This window comes from Anthonomus grandis, chromosome 5 (genome assembly GCF_022605725.1).
Source record: "Anthonomus grandis grandis chromosome 5, icAntGran1.3, whole genome shotgun sequence".
In the NCBI taxonomy this organism is placed as follows: domain Eukaryota; kingdom Metazoa; phylum Arthropoda; class Insecta; order Coleoptera; family Curculionidae; genus Anthonomus; species Anthonomus grandis.
Window position 1 is genome coordinate 6,888,225 of NC_065550.1, and position 25,474 is coordinate 6,913,698.

Below are 25,474 nucleotides of genomic sequence, written 5' to 3' on the forward strand. Positions count from 1 at the left end.
ATTAATTTTCACAACAAAAAACTTAGTTTGTAAAGGTGTGTAACCACCATAAATCGATTTAGTTATTCATTGTTAATATCTGGACAGAAAATTGTTAAAATTCCTTGGGAACTCCAGGAGATAAGGGCATTATATCGACTGAATAACAGCGGGCGGGGACCACAAATAAGTTGCTGGCAAATGACATATACTGCGTTCTCGATTTGGTTGCTGGATCGACCGGATACTAGCTTCACACACATTACTTTTTGAGTTTTTGCGGCGTTTACCCGTATAAGCGAAATATTTGCCAGATTGTAACAATATACAGAATTACACATTTTTATTAATATTTTCCTAAAAAAATGAAGGGAAAAAGCTTAATTTTGATTATCGAATACTTTTTTATATTATAACCTATAAGGAATATAAGGATGACTCTTAACTCGCCTGTGAAAGGAACGATTTGAATTTCGTTTTTCCCAATATACCGGGTGGTGCGTGGCCGAGCGGAACATAGGAAATTCCATGTAAATTTTAAGGGGGTCAATTATTGGCTTCCCTGTACATTTTACAGAAAAAATGTAAGATAACTTTTTGAAGAGACCAATCTGGCAAACCCTCGTGAAAGTTTCAAAAAATTTTAATAAGGGAATCTTGAATTATTCACTTAAATGTAATTGCAAAATTACCAAATTTTCGGTTCAGGTAAAACCAGGGCCGTTCCGACCCGGGGGTGCAGGGGGTGTGGGGCACCCGGGCAGCAGCTCAGAGAGGCGGCGGAAGCCACCCCAAAAAAAACTAAATAAATATTTTTTTAATAAATATTTTTAAAATTTAATAATTTGTTTCAAAAACTATTATACACATATTATTTTAAAATGTTATACATATGAAAATATCATTAATTATTAATTAATATATTATTGTTATAATAAAGTTACTTTATAACATTCTAAATATTATTAGTTATATTTCCGATTCAAATTTAATAGGTATACCTAGATATACGCTTCACTCCGCTTCAGGTCGCAACGAGTTGGAAAAAATATGTCGCGACGAAGATTTTTCAGGAAAATACTTGTTTGTGGTCAAGGCATATAAATGCGTGCAGTGCGTGCACTTGTTTCATTTTAAATTTTAAGCGTGTAGCCTGTAGTCGTGTAAATGGCAACGTTATTAAAAGCTTTTGTTTAATATTGTGGTAAAACAGACAGTAAAAATTAAAAAGGTAAGTATCTCTACACATACGTTAATTTGATTACATTTTTTTTTGAGCTGTCATATAAAGTTTAAATATCGTTTTTATATTTTTGAAATATATACGATGTTTGGAAAATGGGTAGCCAAACGGAAGTTAGATACCTATTACTCCTATTAGAAATCTCCCATTTTTTTACTCTTGAGATTTTTATTTAAACTTTTGTTAGCACAATTAATTTTATTTTAAAAAGTAATGTTGACTTATTTAGAGTCAAATAATATAATAAGTTAGTTTTTTAGTTATTATATAATATAATAATAACTAAAAAAAATTAATTAATTTTGAACTTGAGGAAAAAATGAAAAAATTATATGCGTTATGAATAGCCAGTAGTCGCACTCATCCACTAATTCCGTTTGGCTACTCACCTTTCAAATATTAGTTATTTGCTTAATAAAAAAGTAGCATTTAATCTTAATATTTATTTTTTTTTATTTGAAACGTTAAAAATATATCTCTTTATTCATTCAGGCAAAATATAGGATAACTTGGATTTATTTTAATTTTGGATTTGTTTTATTATAGATGTCTGATAATCGAAAAAAGCTTTCTGGAGCACAGTACAGAAAACGAAAGCGTGAAAAAAAAGAATTAACTAAAAAGGCTTGCAGTTCACTCCAAGCGTTTTTAATCCCAACAAGATCACATGACAAACCATCAAGTTCCCAAGCCCGAGATGAAAATGTGACGGAGACTATATGTATAATGGTCAATAGCGGAGAAGAGAAGGAGAACTCATCGAATACCAAAACTATAGTGGAAGGTGATGTTTTATTAGCAGAACAAGGATCTGAACTAAGCTTTGAAAATATTAATGTCTATAAGGATCCTGGCTATTGGCCAAATGTTTTATTGGATAAAATTAAATTAACTCTGATAGAGTTAGGGCCTACGCAACTAACGGAGGCTGATATGACGTTTCCTTTAAATAAAGACAATAGAGGATTCTCATCTATTTATTATAAAAAAAAATGTGTAATGGAGAAATAATTCCGAGGGTTTGGCAAGTATATTCTAAATCAAAAGATTGTGTATATTGTTTTCCTTGCAAAATATTTAAAACTTCTTCTGGTGGTAGTGGTTTGGTTGAGGGTTATAAGGATTGGAGACATTTAAGTCAACTTATAGAAAGACATGAAAAGTCAAAGGGGCATATTTGTAATACAAAATCTTGGCTTGATTTAAAACAATCAATTTCTTCTAAAACGACAACTGATTCACTAAACGAGAAATTAATAAACATGGAAAAAGATAGATGGGTTTCTGTTTTGAAAATTATAATTTATGTTGTCAAGTTTTTAGCCGGTCAAAATTTGAGTTTTAGAGGTGAAAATAACAAGATATACGAGCAAGAAAACGGAAACTTTTTAAAATTAATCGAAACAATTGCCAATTTTAATGAAACTATATGCGATCATATTAACAGGATTAAAAGAACTCCATCAAATATGCCTCATTATTTAGGTGTTCATATTCAAAATGAATTAATTTTCCTTCTGGGAGAGCAAATAAGACATGACATTATATCTATGTTAAATGCTAGTAAATATTTTTCAATTATTTTGGATACGACTCCTGACGTGAGTCATCAAGACCAATTAACTATTGTAATAAGGTTTGTTTTATTAAGTAATATATCAAAGCAAATCGAAATTAGAGAGCATTTTTTGGGATTCATTTCAATATCAGATTCGACAGATCATTCAGAGGACAAGGCTTAACTAATGTTTTATTGCATTTTTTGGAGACTCACAACATTTGTGATTTAAGGGGTCAGGGATATGATAATGGAGCGAATATGAAGGGTCGCAATAATGGTTTACAAAAAAAAATTATTGAATTGAACCCTAGAGCTTTTTACGTGCCTTGTGCAGCCCATAGCTTAAATTTAGTTGTTAATGACGCTGCAAAAGCATCTTTAGAAATTACAATTTTCTTTGCTATTGTGCAGGAACTTTACGTTTTTTTCTCCGCATCAACTAAACGTTGGCAAGTTTTAAAAGATGAAATCCCAACGTTAACACTAAAACCTCTTTCTAGTACTAGATGGGAAAGCAGAATAGATGCTCTGAAAGTTCTTAGACATAATTTAGGAAAAATATATGACGCTAAAAATATATTTGCACTTTACTCTGATAATAACAGGGACTCCGATACCAAAACTATGGCTAATTCATTACTCTTAAAAATTAAGTCGTTTAAATTGATTTGTTCCATTATTATATATGGTATAATGTGTTAACAAAAATTAATATTGCAAGTAAAGTGATGCAGGAATCCGATGTTGCCCTACCTAATATTATTTTAATCTTAAAACAGGATAAAACATATATATCTAGTATTAGATCAGATGAAGCTTTCACTGATATTTTAGAGGAGGCCAAAAAAGTTGCCGAAGATACTGATTGCGACCCTTCGTTTCCTTCAATTAATATTGTTAGACCCCGAACAAAAAAGCGTTTATTTGACGATGTGTGTGTAGACGAGGCCCCTAAAAATCCAGTTGACCAGTTTAAAATTAATTTTAATTTTGTTATATTAGATACTACATTATTAAAATTGGAAGAAAGATTCGAGCAAATGAAGCAACATGATACGTTGTTTAATTTTCTTAACAACCTACATAGCTTTCTCCAAACAGAAAAATCAATTAGGTTTGCAAAATGTGAAGCTCTTGAGAAAATTTTATATGATCCATCAAAAAATGAAAAAGATATTTTAGCTCAAGATTTATCTGATGAAATTGATAATGTTGCACCCTATATTTCCCCTGAAATGAATGCCTTAAATGTTCTTACTTAGCTATTTGTAAATAACCTCATCTATGTTTTTCCCAATTTAGTAATTTCCATTAGAATTTTCTTAACATTACCTGCCACAGTAGCTAGTGGAGAAAGAAGCTTTTCTAAACTCAAAATAATAAAAAATTATTTACGATCCACAATGGGTCAAGAGAGGCTTTATGACTTATCAATAATTAGTATTGAAAAAGAAATTGCACAAAATATAGATGTGTCTAACATTGTTAAAACATTTGCATTAAAAAAAAACGAGAAAAGCAAACTTTGTATAATCATTGGATATGTTAGCTACCTGCCCCTTTATGTTTACATATACATATTATAAAGTGCATGTTGCGTATGTAAATAATATGTATTTAATTACAACTTATTTGTAAATACATTACATTACAAATAAATTGTAAATGAAATTATGATTTAATATAAAATAGTGTTTATGTTTCTAAAATGTTGTTTTTTTTAACGTTAAATTATTTCAGGTTATTTATTTACAAATGTTTATCAAAGGCCGGATTCGGTGGGGTAAAGGAAGGGCGGCAAAATTTTTTTCGCACCCGGGCGGCAGATACCCTAGGAACGGCCCTGGGTAAAACCAGCCACCAGCAAACAATTTGTTATAAGGCTTTGTCAAATCTGACGTACAGCCGAATACAAGAAATGTTTCAAAGTAAGACACGTTAACATTACTTTTTTATCTAAACTTTTATTATGGTTAATTATTTACTTAATTATGGCTATTTTTTGTCGATTGAATAATTCATACTTGTTTTCAAATATCGACTGTCACTGATTTATTCACACTTTACCTCACGTCAGTGACAATATTCATTTTACTGGTGCCCGTTTGGTTTTACCTGAACCAAAAATTTGCTAATTTTGCAATTACATTTAATTGAATAATTCAAGATTCGCTTATTAAAATTTTTTGAAACTTTGCACAAGGGTTTGCCACATTGGTCTCTTCAAATGTCATCTTACATTTTTTCTATAAAATGTACAGGGAAGCCAATAATTGACATGGGTTTTCCTATGTTCCGCTCGGCGACGCACCGCCCGGTATGTGAAAATGTATGTGAAATCACTCAAAATACTGTTTTAATACTATTACTATACGCCCAGAACACAAATATTACAGACAAAAGGTACACACCATCCAAACGTAAACATAGTAAGCAACGAGCGCAGTTGCCATTTGCCAAATACCTTACATAAGAGAATAAGAGATGTGTGTGAAGCTAGCGTCCGATCGATATCCAGCGACCAAGTCGAGAACGAGAACGCAGCATATTTCGGTTGTCAGCAACCAATTTTTAGTCCACGCTCCCTGTTATGTAATCACAATAATGCCCGTATCTCCTGAAATTCCCAAGGGGTTTTAATAATTTTTTGTCCAGATATTAGCAAAGCATACCTAAATCGAATTACGGTAGTCTCAAACCTCTACAAACAAAGGTCTTTTCGTAAAAAATATTGAATTGTTAAATGTTGAAAAATTTCACCGGCTATAACTCCCAAAGCATTCCTATAAAACTTTTTTTATAGTTATTAATAAATATTTAAACCGATATCAGATAGTTGCAAATCTCTACAAACGAAAATTTTTTGATCAAAATTATTGAATTGTTAGGTGTTAAAAAATATAAACGGCTATAACTACCAAAACTCCCAAAGGATTTGGATAAAACTTTGTTTAATATTAATAATAAATACTTTAATTGATCTGAGATTTAAGAGATGTTGCAAAACTATCCAATTTAATATAATAATATAATAAACAAATTACATCGAGTTATTTTAACCAATCAAAATACTATAATAATTTCACAATATTTTTTTTTTATAACAAATACAAAGAAAGTATTTTCTGAGTATAAATAGAAGATCCAAATCGAGCCAAGCCAAATTCAGCCAAGTAGTGATATGGAATAAATTGTTTGCACTCTTTGGTGTACTTTTTTTTTTATTTTGTTTTATTACACGACTGGGAATACATTTACGCACGAACTGGGATGCACAAGGCAATCCAGGACAGAGTGGGGCTCGGTGAAGCCACTACCCACTAAACCCCTTCGTGTTATTATTTCCCGACCACGTGTGCCCGAATACGCGCTACAATATCTGACAGGCGCCGATATGATATTTTTCTTCCTGATTCCCCTACGCAAAAGAGATCCTTCCCTTCACCCTTGCCAATCTCAATCCAAGAAATAGAGGTTTACCTAACAATTTGATGCGTAATATTGATAGACTTATTAAGTTTAAGGTATAATTTAGAACTTGAAGACGTGCGCAGCCTTCGTAATTTATTATATGATTAAAAAACCGCAAAACGGTTCCTTCCTCCCATTCACCCTTGCCAATCCCAAGCTAAGAAAAGAGTTATATATCTAATTAAATGTAATTCGATAAAGACCTAACAGTTTATGACCTGGCTATCGATGGTTTTTACTATCTAGACAACAAGACTGCAGGAAAGTGGGTTAGTTACTTAAAAAGATCATGTATTTTTTTGATAGAAATTAATGACAATAGAAAGATTTTAAAAGGATAACGAAATAATTTGCGAGATAAAGGTTATACATAATTTTACAATTTAAAATTAAATTTTAAGAACTCTTATTTATTTGAAACTTTTGAAACAAATTTAGGTATATGTTTATTTATATATTCATAAATTCGGTACAAAGACGACAATCGTAAGTTATAGCTATGTATAGTTTTTAACATCTCACAATTCAATATTTTTTTACGAAAAAACTTTCGTTTATAGGGATTTACAACCATCTGAAATCGGTTTAGATATTTAATATTAGTTACATTAAAAAGTTTCATTCGAATCCTTTGGGAGTTAGCCATTAATTTTTTTTGTACATCTAACAATTCAATAATTTTTTACAAAAAAATTGTCGTTTTGTAGGTCGTGGTGAAGGTTGTTGATGTTCGGTACTTCTGCTCCAGTATATATTAATGTGGATGTTTCTCAGGGCTCTGTTTTGGGTCCAGTTCTCTTCCTGATATTCATTAATGATCTACCTCGTGGAAATCAATTAGGAAAATTGGTACTTCTTACTGTTGACACTACGGTCTCCTTAACTGGAAAGTCTAAAGCAGCAGCCTATGTCAAGTTAAATGTGACCAAACAACAGGTTGAGAACAGGTTTCTTTTAAACAGAGTTGTTTAACCAGGATAAGACGCAGAGGCTTAAAGTGCCAAGGCAGGCTATTAAACTTACTATTAAACCTAAATCATTGAAAGCATTTAACTTTTTATAGTGTAGTGGAGATTCGTAACTGACAATTTTAAAATATATGTAATGTTTAAGTGTTTGTCTTGCATCTCATTACAGTATATAGTGTTAAATATTTCATTTTCTAATTTTCTGATATTATAGCTTCGGGATATTTTATGTGGTTTTCAATTTTGATGTAAACCTCATCTTATGTATGTAACACAAAAAACTAGATTAATTATACCTAGATCAAAATATGAATCTATGTTAGTGGAGTAAAAAAGTTATTGGTGGAATTAAGTACTTTTTTGTGGGGGGTTTGACCGAGGCCAGAAAAGACAGCATTGGCGATCAAGTAACAGTAACGGTCAGTTAACTTTATCCTCGATAATAACCCATAATTTGTATAGTTAACTTATAGCCACATTACATTAAACATGGCCGGAACGTTTACAGTAATGGGTCGGCAGTTAAAATTCGGCAACCATCATAGTTGTTTACCAGCATATTTATCGCTAACGTTATATGCATTCTAATGAAGTGACCAAGGCCTCCGAAACCTTGTAAATTTACGAACAGACTATGCCTCTGTAAAATAAACTAAATTTGAAAAATCTTTTATTGTTTTCAAATATGGGAGAGCCGTATTTAGATACGTTTTGTTCCAATTTAATTTAAAATATGATTTAACATTCCCTCTTTTTTGATGTTTATCGTGAAACGTAAGGTTGAAATTAAATTCCGTGAAACGTAAAGGTGCACTCACAAAACATATTTTTGTCTAACGTACCCATCATTTGGTCACAAAAATTCATTCTTTTATAAAAATTGTCTTCCATGAACTTTTGTGTTCGTGTAAATTTATAAAGAAGCAATTTATTTTATTAAGCAATTTATTTTCTTTTGATTCAAGATTGGTAGAATTATTGGTACTTTGGACAGTAAACATCTTTTCGGATTTTCTTTATGATAATGTAAAAAAGTCTGTTGTTTTTCCAAAGTTTAGTTTACCCAGGAATGCAATAAACGTATAAAAGAACTATTAATAAATGAGCTATTTAGCTTTTTCATAAAATTTAAATTACTTACCAAGAGAAACTATGGTGTCTTTGCTGAGGAGAAATAAGAGTAGAGTGAATTAGAATATCCTGATGATATGTACACTACCTACGAGAGAAATCATGCATAAATAAAGTCAATATTTTTACTGGAAATTAAAAATCGAGGTGGTAAAGTTTGAACTTTCTTTTCTGTCAATAGCTTTAAGTATTAGAGTTTTTTTAGTATGGGGTATACCACTCCACGTATCACGTGTACCATGTGCCACGCATTATTTTCTCCTAGGTTTATCCTCATCATATGAAAAAACAATGTGTTTTTTTTTATTAAAGTTGATGTTGGGTTAGACAAGAAACATCGACTTTTAAATATGATAATACTAAGTTGTAGAGATCGGAAAGTGGTAATAATAAAGTGCTATTTATTTAGTTTTCTTTAAAAAAAATGAATAATGTAAAAACTTTCAGGTATCTTATCCTGTGTCTACTTAATTTTAAGATGGTCCAAACTGAAGTACATGACAGAGGAAGTAATTCTTTATTAAAAAAAATTATACAAAGTTCTTATCTATTTATTTCGAAATAACTAACAGGATATTTGGCCTTTCATTTGCAGTATGTTTTGTAAAAATTTTATATATTAATATATATTTATAAATATACCAAACGGATATACAACGCGCGGTCGCACGGTATTCTTACTCCCGATATTCTGACAAATTGTGATAGTTTTATTCCCAATAACACAGGTTATTTAGTGTCATAATGTGCAGCTTTTTTTCGCCGATATTATAAAACTATTATTGTGTATTAATATTAATCTCGAGTTACTAGAAAGTGGATAAGCAACTACCAAAATCATTTGCTCTTTGAAATTTACTGCAATTCCAACAAAAAAAAAAAGGAATGCACTGATAAAAAGACCAACGGACGAACTTACGCGCAGTTTTCGCATGTACCAATTTTTGCATGATCTACGTTATTTTCATTTTCCTACGTTATTTGGCGAATCTGAATCTTTCTTCATAACTTATAATGTCTAACATATGTTCCTCCTGCTCTCAGGATTGTGTGCTGAAAGAGCCAAAAAATTCAAACGATGTTTTTGGCTACCCATGTGATTTTTGTAAGAAGATTTTATGCAGGAAATGTTCAGGAATTAGTACCACTGAACTTCGGGCCATCGTCATGAGCAGCCGAGTTATGCCTTATATATGCAAATTGTGCTTGCCAAAATTAAATGAAACCATGCAACTAGTTAACCGTGTCACAGCTCTTGAGATTGAATTTACCGAATTAAAAAGTAGTACACAGGGAATTTTGGATTCAGCCAATCTTATGAGGTCTTTTTCGAATGACCTAAAAACAATGAAATCCCAATTTTCAGCAAGTCTTGAGGACATCAAATCTCTAGTTAAAACGGAAATAGAAGGCTTAAAGAATGCAGCTAAGGATAATTCAAATAGTTCTGCACAACCAATTACAAGCCAAGCTCCAGAGGAAGAAGTTATCCTGGAATGGCAGGAGCGGCAGAAGAGATTAAAGAATCTAATGCTCTTTAATTTACCTGAGGGTGAGGACAAGAAAAAGGTCGAAGAACTATTTAAACATCTCACTGAAAATCCCCCAGAGGTGTTACACTTTTCTCGGATTGGTAAAACTAACGCAAATCAGGCTCGGGCTTTAAGGATATCTCTCAAATCACCAGATGATGTCATGAATCTTGTCAGGAATCGCTTTAAACTTAAAGGAAAGAATGTTTTCTTGAACTTTGATCTCACCATGAAGCAGAGGGATGCTGAAAAGAAATTGTCAGTTGAGCTTAGTAGCCGGAGAGCCCAGGGTGAAAATGTATCCATTAGGTATCGTAATAATACCCCATACATTTTTAAGAAAAAAAACTAATAAACGGGCCTTCTACAACAAAGCAACCATCCCATAGACAGCAAAACCTAGATATTTACTACCAGAATGTTCGAGGATTGAGAACTAAGTTGTCAGTTCTCCAGAGTAACATTATCTCTAATTGCTACTCCATAATTTTACTAAGTGAAACCTGGCTCTCGGCTGATATATCGGATGCAGAGCTTGGTTTGGATAAGTACAATGTCTTTAGGACTGACAGAAATGCAAAATCTAGCACCTCCTCAAGAGGTGGTGGAGTATTGGTGGCGATCTCAAAGGAACTATCTAGTGCTGTAATAAACTTGTCAACAAACCTTGAACTGCTATTTGTTAGTGTAGGCTCTGGGCTAGGAAAGTTCATAGTGGGCTGTATTTATTTCCCTCCAAAATCACCTTCAGAAAAGTACAACATGCTCAGCCAAGAGATCGATTCTTTCTCTGGGAATCAGGAGTGCCCATTACTACTGTTCGGGGACTTCAATCTGCCAAAAGCAATTTGGTCATCAGACAACTTTTGTTCTTAAGCGACCAGTGCACTGGGTGCTTGCCCTCTGGAAGTCGAGTCCATAGAAGTGATATCAGACTTATGTAGTTTCCACAATCTATACCAATTGAATAATATTCCAAACCACCTGGGGAATACACTGGATCTGATTTTTTGTGAGAGTACCTTGTCTGCAGAGGTCACGGCAGCTGATGATGCTCTGGTTCCACAGGACAATTACCATCCACCCCTCCTTACATCCATTACTGTTTCGAGAGGACATACTAATCATCCAGGTAGATTTAACAATCAATATTATTATGATTATAATTCAGCAAATTTTTATTTAATTAATGAACTTCTTGGACAGGTTAATTGGAATTATGTACTTCAACAGGATTCTCTAGATACTATGTTAAATATTTTTTATGATATACTTTATTCAGTTATACATATTGCTGTACCTTTAAAACGGGTGTCTCGCGGGCACTTTCCAAGGTGGTTTTCTCCAGCTCTTAAAAATTTGGTAATTTCAAAGAAACAGGCACATAAAGTTTTCAAAGATTCGGGTTCCAGAGATGATTATATTACCTTCTCAAGCTTAAGATCAGAGTGTAAATTACTTGCAAAAGTCTGTTTTGAACAATATGTTTCCGAATCAGAAAGAAATTTAGTTGATCACAGTAACATAAAGAAGTTCTGGTCTTATGTAAACTCTAGAAGACTAGGAAATGATCTACCTTCAGAAATGTTCTATAATGATAAGCATTGCCTTCTTGGTCCTGCCCTACCTGATCTCTTTGCTGATTACTTCAAAACAGTTTATTCAACCAAAAACTACCCTGTACCTGAATCTTTATCCTTCAATAATATCAACATAAGCAATTTTCACATAAATATTTCTACAATATACAATGAAATTTGCAGCTTGAACACCAATAAGGGTCCAGGGCCAGATGGCATACCACCCTCCATCCTTAAATCATGCAGTTTTGTTCTGTCTCATCCACTTTTTATTTTATTCAATAAATCATTAGAATTGGGAGTCTTCCCTGATTTTTGGAAGACAAGCTACTTGACCCCTATACATAAAGCAGGAAACAAGGGCGACGTAAGCAACTATAGACCAGTGTGCAACTTAAACGCCATTCCAAAACTATTCGAGAAAATTGTAACACAACATCTTACATCATTTTTGGGTCCTACCATTATATCAGAGCAGTTTGGCTTTAAGACCAGGAGATCAACAGAGCTTAATCTATTGACTTATGCAGACTATCTGGCGAGCGTCTTGGATAGGGGTGGCGAGGTTCACACTATCTATACCGACTTTTCGAAGGCGTTCGACAGGGTCAATCATGAGATACTTTTGAGTAAGCTTGGAGCCGCGGGTGTAGGGGGAAATTTCTTGAGATGGTTTCGCAGCTACCTATCAGATAGGTCCCAAATTGTAAGGGTCAATGGCTTCATGTCCTATGAGCTAAGCGTTCCCTCAGGTGTTCCTTAAGGATCACATTTGGGGCCGCTTCTTTTTAATGTTTTTATGAACGACATCCACTCATGTTTTAAATATTCCAGATTCTTATGTTTTGCAGACGACCTGAAATGTTTTCTAGCTATCTCCTCTCTTAATGACTGCGTCAATCTACAGTCAGATCTTTCCAGACTGGAAGAGTGGTGTGTTCAGAACTGCATGGACTTGAATCCAGCCAAGTGCTATAGTATTTGCTTCTCCAAGCGTAGAAATACCACAACATTCGCATATTCCTTGTGCAATAGACCCTTGTCGAATGTGACAACAATTAGGGACCTTGGAGTCATATTCGACTCATCTCTTACATTTAGCTTTCATATATCTGAGATAGTAACAAAAGCCCTTAAAATAATAGGTTTTGTCAAGAGATGCACAAGAGATTTTACAAATACCCCTGCTATCCGCATGCTCTACTGTACATTGATCAGACCTTTGTTGGAGTATGCCTCCTCAGTCTGGAGTCCTTATTATGCCTGCTATATTCACAGGTTGGAACAGGTGCAACGGAGAATGCTGAAATACCTGGCATTTAAATCCAAAATTGATCCTGTTGACAACTACCATTATGATTACAGGGTTCTGTATGAGCTGTTTTGTCTTCCTCCTCTTGTTGTTCGTCGGGAACAACGGGATTTAAAAAATTTGTATAACCTTCTGACTGCTTCTGTAGATTCACCAGACCTGCTATATTCAATAGGTCTAGCAATACCTACGAGAAATACAAGGTCAAACAGCCTTTTCTACCAACCTTTCTGTAGAACAAACATCAAGTACAATAGCTTTATTGCTAGATCAGCCAGGCTTGCAAATAATAGTGCATCTCTGAACATAGATTTCAATATAAGTCCAAGGCGCTTTGCTAAGTTTGTTGAGGATTTTCATGTGTGACTTTGTATATTGTTGTGGGGTTTTTGCTATTCTGTTTAATTGTGTGTACATACTATTCATACTTCATACTATTGTATGCTGGTTTAAACCAATTTTGGAGGTGATAATTGGGTTCAAGGGAGTGAAAACTGAATTTAATTAATTTTATTGTGTTCTTTTGTTGTATATTTTTTAAGTTCTCCTGTTGCCATTATTTATTAATCCTGTTTTATTCTATGACTGTGACAGTGATGGGTTGTGAATATCAAATGATAATTATATAAAATAATACTAAGTATAAATTGTTTGAGGTTATAAATTATTGTTATTGTAAATTATGCTATTTCTGTAAAAATGGGTAATGCCCGTAAATAAATAAATAAATAAATAAAATAAAAATAAATATTCCAGAAAATTTTTCATTCTTAAATTTTCTTTCCGGAAATAAAAAAGGGAGGATTATATCTCAAAACAATAATAATATATTAACGAAAATTTACTCATTTTGGAACTTATACAGCATAAGTCTCCAGGAAGCGCATCGAACGTCTGTGGGAAAACTACAATTAGGAAAAATCTGAAAATTTAACAGTCTACTTAAGTCGATTGGAGCAACTCGGTGAAAATATTTTCAAGGTGTCAGCTTCGTTATTTTAAATAGAATACTCTATTTATTAATACATTTTTAAAGTCTACAATCAGAATATAAATACTTTTTTTAATAAAATACATTAAGTCTTCTTGTATGGACCCAGGAAACAGCAAAATTCAAAGTTGATAAGAGATCTGAAGCATCAATTTGATTGTTGCATATTTTAAATAAAAACACTAAACTCCCACAAAAGAGCACATTGGCGAAGAAATAGTGTTAATGCACTGCATACTTTTAATTTGCTTAATTTTAGTGTTAATGCACTGCATAATTAGGACACTACAAAAAAAATCCATACATACGTCTTTAAAAAAGATCTTATCATGGTATTTATATGAGCATTAAAGGTAGGTTTTTTATTAACACAGACCCCCAGGTCACGAACAAAGTTACAATTCGGAAGTGTACTATCATTTGTTACGTAATCAAAGTCAATCTCATCTTTAAGCAAAGAAATTGGCACTTTCTTACCTCACACTATTTATAAACCCTGTCCAGATTTGCTTGCAGCTGCATGCAGTCATGACGATTTTTAATAAGACGAAAAACCTTCATATCATTGGCAAACTTATGTCAATACTCGTGGTCATCAATGTGATTGTTAAAAATCAAGAATAGCACACCTGCTCTATTTTTGTTTTGATGCTAGTTAGATAATCTCAATTCATTTAACTCTAGAAATTGTGGTCTATCTTATAAATAGAAAATAAAAAACTCTACTAGATATTTAAGAAAGTTTTTGGAAAGAATTTTATGGTCCAACTTGTCGAAGGCAAAATCTCTGTAGATTATATTAAGTCGATATTTGCAATTTATAGCCTCATATGCGACACCATAAGTAGCTACTTAGGGTATAACCGAAAGTGCCGCCATCTTAAAAATATTTTAGCCGGATTTCCCCATTGGCTTATTAATATATTGTCAAATTTTTCCTAATTACAGTTTTCCCACAATCGATCGATGCGATTACTCGAAACTCACCCTGTGGGTAATTAAAAAAAGGTTTATAATATATTTTGTATTTTTAGTCAATAATACATACTTATATTTTATTGCTAATCTGGAATATTTAAATAGGATAACACCCTAAAAGGTTTATTTAATCAGTATAATATGCTTGTATTTCTGCAATTTAATACCCATTTTTAATATATTTTCTTTTATAATCAACTAATTTTCATTTTTAGAATTTTATGTTCTTTTTTGCTATAATTAACTGTAAAATAAAATTTATTTTATTATATTTTATGTAGTCCTATGGGTGAAACCTTTCGTGTGGCACTTAAATTTGGCGAGACAGTTTGACCACTAACCAAAAACCTCTTCATTTTTACTCTGAGACACGTTTCGTTAACGATGTGCATCTTCAGGAGAAGATTAAAACTAAACTAAAGCTACTTAAAAATGGCCTTATATACTAATGATGTAACTAATAGAGCGGAAAATGCAATGAAGCAGGGCCGAACAAAACTTAAACACTAACTAACCTATACAGTGACCGCCTAAAGTTCCGCATAAATTCGATAAAAATTAGAGACGTGATTTTTTGGGAAAACGCTCGGACCCGTCGATTTTTATTTTAAGTTGCGCATTATTTCACTTAAATTTTTGTATACAGGGTAGAACAAAAAAAAGATATGAGGTCATCGCTCATTTTTTTTAATGGAATGCTATATTTTTTATTGCATTTATGAAATATAGGCGAAATTCCAAGTTACTTTCGTATAAGACACCTTATCTCAAAACTCAAGAAGAAGAAGAAGACTCAGAAATATTTACGTTTAACCAACAAGAAAACAAGTAAGTACGTCTATTTACAAATTAAGATAAAATGGAGGATAAAATGTTATAAACTGTGAAAACTCTTATTAATGTATCAAGTCTTCAAACTGATCCCCATTTACTTCTTGGCAGAAAGCAAGACGGTTTACAAACTCATGTAAAACACTATCAATTATTTCGGGTCATAATATTCGGGATAATTTCATATCCAATTCTATGTTTCAAATCTTCTACGTTGTTTGGCTTTTCAATATAAACTTTACTTTTTAGGTTCCCCCATAGAAAATAGTTGCAGGGATTTAGGTCTGGTGACCTGACCGGCCACTCTATTGGCCCTCTTCGTCCTATCCATCTTCCTGGGAACACTGTATCCAAGTAATTACGGACATCTCGAAAGAATCGTGGCGGTGCGCCGTCTTGCTGAAACCACAAATTATCTGTCGAGACGGCAGGGTCTTGTTCGTCTGGGTATAGGGCAGCCAAAGCAGGGATGAGATCTTCTTGAAGAAAATTCAAATAGCGTTGTCCTGTTAAGTTTTCTTCAAAAAAGTATGGCCCTATTACTTTATTTTCCACGATACCAGCCCAAACATTAATAGATTTACGGTACTGTGTATAAGCCTCAGTTGCCCAGTGTGGATTTGACACTGACCAGTACCGACAATTTTGCCGATTTACGACATCGTTTAAAAGTTGCTTCATCCGAAAACAAAACTCGTAATACAAACTGACGATTATTATTGCAAATGTTCATCATTTGCTCGCAAGATGTTTCTTCGATCAGGATCGTCCTCATTTAATTCGTGTATTAGTCTAATTTTATAAGGGTGGTATTCATTTGCTTTTAAGATGCGTCTTACTGACGTTCCAGGTATATTATTATCAACAGAAATTTGTGAAGTTGCATTGTTTGGATTTTCTTCGACGTAGAGCAGAACGTTTAATTTTGTTTCTTCAGAAATTTTTGGACAACCTGATCTTGGCAAATCCCTAACATGACCTGAAGTTATGAATTTGTGCTCTATTCTACTAACTGTTGACTGAGAAATAGGATGGTTTGGGTATTTGGCATTAAACAGTTCACTTACTTCTTTTTGCGTGCGCACTCGATCCCCGTACCCTAGCATCATCAAAATTTGAATTCGTTGGGTTTCCGTTAAATATGTGAATTAATGCGCAACTTAAAATAAAAATCGACGGGTCCGAGCGTTTTCTCAAAAAATCATGTCTCTAATTTTTATCGAATTTATGCGGAACTTTGGGCGGTGACTATATAATTGACTATAAGGGATTGGACCTTTATCCCTGTTAAGAATGTTTTTTTAATTTTTAAATATTGAGAGTAAAAATAAGGAGTTTTGGTTAGTGATAAAACTATCTCGTAATGTTTTGTATCTTTGGTAGGTATTAGATAATGATGTAAATATTTTTCTTTGTCCTGCAAAAATGCTTGTCCTGTATTTTAAACACCCTTGGCCTGAAAATGAATATGATAGAAGCAAGTAGGCTCAGGCATAATATACAGGGTGTTAGTAAATAAGTGCGACAAACTTCAGGGGGTGATTCTGCTTGGAAAAATAATGACAGTTTGCTATATAAACGTATTATACCCCTCAAATCAATTATATTTTAATGAAGTAAATGGCGTAAAAATGTTATATATCCTTGCAGTGTGCAATTTTATGCATTGTAATAAAGAATTAAAATCAAATAATTTTTGTCATATCTATGAAACTCGAGCCAATACGGCTAATAATCTAAATATTCCACAATTTAAGTGTGACTTACATTTCATAACATAATTAGGATCTAAATTTTACAATTTAATCCCTGAAAATATTAAGAATGTGGTAAAAAACAAAAGCTTTAATATTCTGTTTAAAAGATATTATTGGGAAAATCATGAAAAGTTTTTACGCCTGTTTTAAATTCTTTTAATTTTATATACTATGAGTGCAATGTTTGTAATATGAAATTTTTATTTTGCTATTTTTTGTAGAACATGGTAGGTGATTTTCTCGGTATTCTGGTTTTTTAAATATATCTTGGTTTATTTTTTCTTAGCAGCTATGCAAATATTAATAGGTATAGGTATATTTTAATTATAAAATTTGAAAAAGAAATATATGCACATATTAATTATTTATTTATTATGTAGACTTATTATAGATACCAGGTGCATACAAATTTTCTTAAATTTAGTCACCCTTTAAATAGAATTATTAAGAATAGTAGGGATTAGAGGTACTGTTTCTCTACAAAAAATGAAAATGAAAAAAAAAGTGTTTATAAAACAGGAACAATGACTATAACACGAAATTAATTCAGCAGGCAGCAAATGTAAACAGAAAAAATTTTACAGGTCAAATCAAAACATCAAACATCGATTGTGGAGTTACGTGTGTGTGTATGGATGTAAATTAAACTAAACAAGCTTTGTATTTTTATATTTAATTCTGATATGTCATGTAGCATTTTTTGCTAAATAAAGATTATTATTATCAATATCACTTATTTTGGGATCAAATCAAATCGGATTATAACAAAGCAAAATTATTCAAAACAGAACAAAACTGAGCACTGACGAAGCCTTCTACGAGCGTAAACATGACCGTCTCGTACGACTACTACTGCGTGACTGATATATTCTACTGGGTGTAAATAAATAGATCCGAAAAAATTCAGGGGTTCATTTTTGGGTAAATTTTAAGAAAAAAACTGTATATGAACGTATGTCCTAAAAGGCGTAACTTTTGAGGCGTAACTAAAAGGCGTAACTCTTGACTTTCTTTTGTCCGAGGTTGCGTATTCGATTAAAAAAATAAAGTCCATCTACCTAGATGTATTACGTGTTTATTATTAATGCTTAGATGTGATTCTAATTTTTATTTTAAATCAGATAAAAAATTCCGAGAGAATTTTGAAATTACGGCACATGAATTAATAATTCGCTTTCTTAAGTCATCAATACCCAGTACGCCAAAGTTTTGAAACGACCCTATTTGGTAAAATCTAGTGGATTCATATTTGGTGACCGAGGTGGTCAAAACTAAGAACCGCCTCGGTCTATCCAACGATTTGGATATGTTTCGTCTAAATAACGACGTGTTAATAAACTAAAATGGGCGGGAGCCCCATCGCGCATAAACAACATTACTTTTCTAACATCTAGGGGTACCGCCTCAAGAAGTCCTGGAATTATGTCTCGGAGAAAACGAGTGTATGTTAATATGTTTCCCCATTCAATCTCTGTGGTAGAAAATGTGGGCCAATAAGGTGGTCTCCAACGAATCCAACACATACATTTAAAGAAAATTCTTGCTGGTGATGAGCTTCAACTATGGCATGTAGATTTTCATCTTCCCAAATTTGGTTATTATGTTAGTTAATGATTGCGTCTCTGGAAAAATTAGCTTAGTCGGAAAACAGAATCTGCCTTAAAAACTGAGGGTTTTGCCCAATGAATCTCGTGGTAATAAAGCCTGGACTCGTTGTACCTACGTGATATGGATATATCAACTGATCCTTTAAAATAGTCCATACCTTCATATGATTGACATGTAGCTGCAGTCTAATTATTCTATTACTGGTGTCAGGTTGTTCATCAATTAAACTAAGTGCTGCTTTTTCCAATTCAGGTGTTCTATAATATCGCGTTGGCGACCATAATCACACTTTCTTGGTTGAAAAGTTTCAGTTTCGCGTAGTCTTTGATCAAGGCGTGCAAATAATGTATAATAAGGTGCCATTCGTTGAGGGTACATTTCAGCAAACATTCTAGATGCTTGCAATGAATTTCCGTTAGCAAGACCATAAACAAAATGCATATCGGCCATTTGAATAATTTGCCATTCTGATGAAATGGATCAAAATTGCACAAAAAAATTTTCTACTTTAAAGAACTAACAATCAACCCACAATCTTCAGCAGACATTTAACAGGTTAATACAGATTAATAAGTTAATACATTATTTGAAAGGTTAAGAAAAAAACAAAATAGGTTAAGTAAACAGTGGTGTACCATATTTTTTATCAAAAATATTTACTTTAAACCTTGCTCGAACGTCACTGATACCAATAAAAAAAATTTGTGAGCATTAGAAAATGCCTTTTGATGCGTAGAAAATACATACCAAATATTACTAAAATATCTTCAGGGGTTTCCAGGGTTGCCACCCGTCCCGATTTGGTCGGGACAGTCCCGATTTTACCACTAAAGTCCCGCGTCCCCACTTTAAGATGATATGTCCCGATTTTGGCTGATTGCTCCCGAAAAAAAAATTGAAAAACAAATTATCAAAAAAAATCTGCATCCGTGCTTCAAACGAATGCGAGTCGCAGAGTTGGCAGCAACGCTTAACGTCTTGGCTAGTTGGGGGATTCCCCGTTGAAAAGAATTAAAATATTATTTTTCTTATTTTTTCCATTTAGTATTTAGTAGTTCAGGGCTTTTTGAACTAAACCGTTTTGTAATCTATCACGGCAAGCACGATTTTGACTTTGATTTGACGTTAGTTGATTTTTTTTTAAATATCGCGGTGTATCGATAAACGTTATAAGTGTGTGTATTTCATTAAAGCATTTTAAAAGGTAAGATAAAACCATTTTATTCAGTACTTATATTTTTGTAGGAAATTTAGTTATATTTTTGTAGTTTTTTTTTTGGTTCAAAAAAGATTTCTAGCATTTTAAAAATATTTTATTCTGAAAATAGTATTAGATAGGATGTGGTTCTTTTATTCTAATTAGATTTAAAATGAAAGATATCTGTATTATTTTTGTAGCTTGCATGAAAAGATGAGCTTGAGGAAGTATTTAGTAGCACAACCTAAACCATCAACTTCACAAGCGCAAGATGGTGAATCTTCTTCTGATTCTACAGAGTCTAGAGAACAAAAAGAATACGTAGATCCATCTTTAAGTCCACCCAATCCTAAAAAGGAAAAGACGCTTTGCAAATATAGGAAAGTTTCGCAAGAGGATTTTCCATGGGTTGCAGGTACATCAAATGAGCTATATGCCCGGTGCATTCTTTGTAAAAAAGACTTTTCTATTTCTCATGGCGGTTTAAGTGAAATTAAATACCATAAGGATGGACATGAACATAAAAGACGTGAAAATGCGGAAAAGTCACAAATACTAACAACATTTTTTGTTAATAACAAGAACATACAATACATCAATTCAAATGCCCTCATTGTTGAAAATAGTTTCTTTTTTATTAAGTATTCCACCATCTAATGCCTATGTCGAGCGAATATTTTCATCGATGTCGTTAAAGTGGGCAAACACAAGGAATAGATGATGTTCAGTGGATTTAATTAAAATCGAACTTCAAATTTCATATAACTTCAATTTAAGTTGTGCGGAATTCCTAGAGAAGATTAAAAATAATCAATCTCTTATTTTGGCAGCAAAATCAAATAAAAAGTATTCTTTTAAAAATAAATAAAATTATAACTTTAATTTTTAGCATTTCTATTTAGTTAGAATTAGTATATAGTGTACCTAGTACCTTTCTTAAATTTAAGTAAACTAGAAATATTAATTTTTCTTTTTAGATGTAGTCAAATAAATAGTCAAATGTATTAGAACGTAGTCAGGTTAAGTTTCTTTTTGGATCCTATTTCTAATAAATAATATTATTTAGTTTTTACTTTTAGGTAAATATAATAAAATGTAGATAACAAATTTATGAGTAGTTTTTTTTTAAATCAATTTTATAATATTTGGAATTTTTGGCCGTGTCAGTTCTGTCCCGATTTTCTAAACAGAAAAGGTGGCAACCCTGGGTTTCACAGGTATTGTTAAAAAACAAATATTTAGGACTTTTAGGACATATGTTCATATATAGTTTTTTTCTTAAAATTTACCCAAGAATCAGCCCCTGAACTTTTTCGCATCTATTTATTTACACCCTGTATATCCTTTAGGTAAATAACGTTAATAATTATTATTATTAATAAATATTATAGTACCAAATTCCCTGTATCGACGGTTCAGAAGTGAAACCCCGTATCTACAATTTTCTAAGAATTGTGAGACCACGTATCTACATTTTTGCCGAAATATAGTTACGAAACTAAAACGTTAGAAAATCTGTTTACGCATCTTTTAAATTACACCTCGTACCTCGTATCTTTTTTAAAATATTTTGCACCTCAAATTAAGTTTTTGTGACAACACGCATGTACATCGGTACAAATCAGCTGGTGACACCTCGTATTTTACTTAGTTTTGCGTGGTTTGTAATGGCCGCTAGAACGGTTTTGGTGGCTGTGTGAATTTTAAGGTAAGTTTAGTGGTTTTTATTGTTGAAATTATAATAAATTTTATGCTACTTACTTTATTATGCATAACTAAATCAAAATGTTATTTTAAAATATCGATTTTATCGTTTTTTGACAGATTATAATATTATACAAATTATCCCTAATTATCCTATTTGGTTCTGCCGTTGGAAATAAATAAATAAATTACATTAAAAAATAACCTCCATTAAGGATTACAGCTTCCTCAAGGTTCGTCTATAAATACGGGCAATAGTAAGCATAAAATGATATTCATATTTTACACTGGAATATGAATACCATTTTATGTATTCATAATCCGGTAATGTGTACGTATTCCAGTAATGCGGAGAGTGCGATTTTTATACATTATTTTCTAGGGCTTTCGTGCGAATGTGTTACCGACTCCTTTTATGAAAACTACGCCAAACAAACAAAAAAAATTGACAACACAAAGATTTTTTTTACGTTTAGAGTAATTTTGCGTTAAATAATCGTATTTAACGTAATTTAAATGACTTCTAAGAGCGAAAATGAAATACTTGCTCCCCTCCAGATAGTCCTAGATAAAGTATAGTATAATATTTGACTCGAGTATAATGTCCTATTATTAAACTCGCCTTCGGCTCGTGGAATATAGCCTACATTATACGATCGTTAAATAATAATAATATACTATTTCTTACAGATCAAGAAAATGGAACACAAAAAATATTCATCTCGTATTGAGAAAATATTTGCCAACCTTCCAAAAACTGTTATACCAGAAGACAATATAGCACAAGGTAGTTCTGACGATTACCCCAATGAACCAGTGAGAAGTCTAGATTCACCTATTGATTTGGAAAATTGTATATTTTACGATGAATTAGGAAACGAAATAACAGTTTCTACTACCCAAACAAACGAAGAAAATGAAAAAGAAAAACATGTCGCCATCATTGAATATGTTTCGCTTGGAAACATTTCTTTAGGCCTTTTGCAAGATACTTGTCTCTTGCATGATTCCTTCTTGGATAAACATCTAGGAAATGAGTGTGATGACCTCAGTAGTTGTTTATTAAACCTTGGAGAAGAATCGCATAGGGAAGCTGATTCACTTTTGTGAATCAGCTCCTTCCAGAATGTGGAAGTTGATGAAACGAATGAGTACGAAGAAATCCACCAACGATATAGCCTTCAAGGATGAAAGTGAGTCATCCGATTCCGAAGAAAAAGGAACAAAAAGACCTATAGAAGATCTTGAAACTGATACCGAGGACTCTGAAGATAATAACGTGCCTAGAGCTAAAAGTAAAAAAATGGACAGATTTTAAAAATAAGAAGTTAAGCAAGAAAAAGCTTATAAAGGTTGGAGCAGACCTAAAGGGGCACCTGCCAAAAGGGGTACTGCAAGAGATGAAAGGAAAATGGGTCCTCGATGTACTTCAAATGTATGTTTAAAATCCAAATTAAGGAACTGTCAGGAAATTTCTGAAGAAGACCGAAAACAGTTTTTTATCAAATTTTGTTCCCAAATGAGTTGGGATCAAAAAAAAATCTGTCTGTTCACTTGTTACGAAATCTGAGACTGCGCGCTTAACAAAGGGTCCGGGTGATGTTTCAAGAAGAAGCTCAACATTAAAATACACCCTTAATATTAACGGTAGTATTGAAAGTATGTAAGAAATTTTTTCTTTCGACATTAGGGCTTCGAGAATGGAGTGTTTTAACGTGGGTCCAAACGTGTGAGTCTGGTATTCATTCTTCAAAAGAGGCAGCAAATTCCACTGGGCGGAAAAGTAAGGGACCTAGAAGTGACAGTTCCACTGCAAAAGAAATTCTTGTAGAGTTTCTGGATTCTTTAGCAAAGCTCCCATCGCATTATTACAGAAAATCTACCAATAAATTATATATGGAGCCAATATATGGACATTCCATGTCTGCTGTTTATCGAGAGTACCAGAACTATAGCCTCGAAAAAAATCCCAATGCAAAGCCCTTATGAAGACATACTTTTGACTGCATTGTAAAAGAAAAAAAGATTGCTTTTCAACCTCCCAAAAAAGATAAATGCGATACCTACCAAGAGCATGTTGAAAGGAAAATAGCAAGGGAAGAAAAACAAAAAGACGAGCTTTTAGGAGCAGAAGGTAAAGCTATTATTTTAGCCCAGGATGTGCAGGCTGTAAAAGTGTGCCCATCACTCAATGCATCGGCTTTATATTACAGAACAAAATTACTTTGTCATAATTTTACAATATTTAATATTAATAGCCACCATTGTATTTGCTATTGGTTTACTGAAACCGAAGCCGACCTTACGGCTAGTACTTTTGCTACTTGCATTGTTGATTACATTTTGCAAATTAAAGAATTAAATAAATCCGTTATAATATGGAGTGACGGGTGCACTTATCAAAACCGAAATTCTGTATTGTCAAATACGCTGTTAAGCTTAAGCGTGCATAAGAACATTACCATTTACCAAAAATACCTTGAACGTGGACATACACAAATGGAAGTGGACTCGGTCCACGCTACTATCGAGAGAAATCTTAAGAATAAGTCGATATACTTACCTAGTGATTATTTAAAAATTACAACGGATGCAAGAAAAAAGAACTCTTATTTATTTAAAAATATTAATTTCGACTTTATAAAAGACTAGTCTGTGTCACCTAAATACGACTCTATAAGGCCAGGTCGGAGGGTAAATGACCCTACGGTTAATGATATTAAAGTTATCAGATATACCCCCGATGGCATTATTCAAATTAAGTTAGGTTTTAAAGAAGAATTTCAAAAATCTTCCAGAACGACGAGTAGAAAAGACTGTACCTGATTTAATATCATTTGTGCAATTGCGAAAAGCACCTATAAAGATAAAAAAACCAAAATGGGAACATTTGCAACAGTTAAAATATGTTATTCCAAAAGACTGTCATCTATTCTATGATCACTTACCAAAGTCAGAATAAAAGTGTATCATATATATTCAGTTCCCATTTTTGATTTTTTATTAAAGAACAATTTAGTTCAAAAAAATCCCTAGGCGTAAATATTTTTTAAAGCAAAGTTTATATTTGTTAATATCCAATGTTAAAGAATTTTTATTTTAATGTTATTTTAAGAGTTTCGTTTTATTTTGCGGTTCGAGCGGTTTGGTTTAAAGAATTCATCTCATAAAATAAGTTCCAAAATTAACCTATCCGTTTTTTGTTATTTAAAAACTGTTTGAACATTCACTTTGTTAATTTGAAGTTTTCGTTTTCTTTACCTACTTACTTTTGTAAATAATAAAAATTTTGAAAAACACTAAATGGGGATTTAATTTTCTTAGTATAAATTTAAAAAAAAGTTCCTTCCGCCCTGCACCGTCCATGTGTGATAATACGTATCTTTCACATTTCAGAAGATTTTTTTATGTGAAACCACGTAAGTGCTCTAAATCTTAAAAATATTAAATTATAAAATATTTTGTACCGTTTTTAGGTTATGTCTGAACCTTGTGTTTACAAAAATTTTGCCCCATTATTTTTGGGAGTTTTTTAATCAAACTTTGACTAAAAAAGTATGTAATCAGTAATATTTTGTATCCTGCTTCAGCACAAGTACTAGCGTACAGGATCTATAAGTATTTTTAGAG

The 25,474-nt window shown here is 32.6% G+C and overlaps 1 protein-coding gene across 6 annotated transcripts in view; it reads right to left on the minus strand.

The window, feature by feature from the left end:
* LOC126736440 (putative gamma-glutamylcyclotransferase CG2811) overlaps window positions 1-25,474 on the minus strand; it is a 40,920-nt gene that overhangs the window by 7,652 nt on the left and 7,794 nt on the right. For 3 of the 6 annotated variants that reach the window (XM_050440784.1, XM_050440778.1, XM_050440779.1), the window contains exon 2: window positions 8,364-8,441. The exons of the other annotated variants lie outside the window; for them this stretch is intronic. The gene's annotated coding sequence lies outside the window, so the exon portion shown is untranslated. The remainder of the gene's footprint in view (window positions 1-8,363; window positions 8,442-25,474) is intronic. 6 annotated transcript variants of the gene reach the window in all.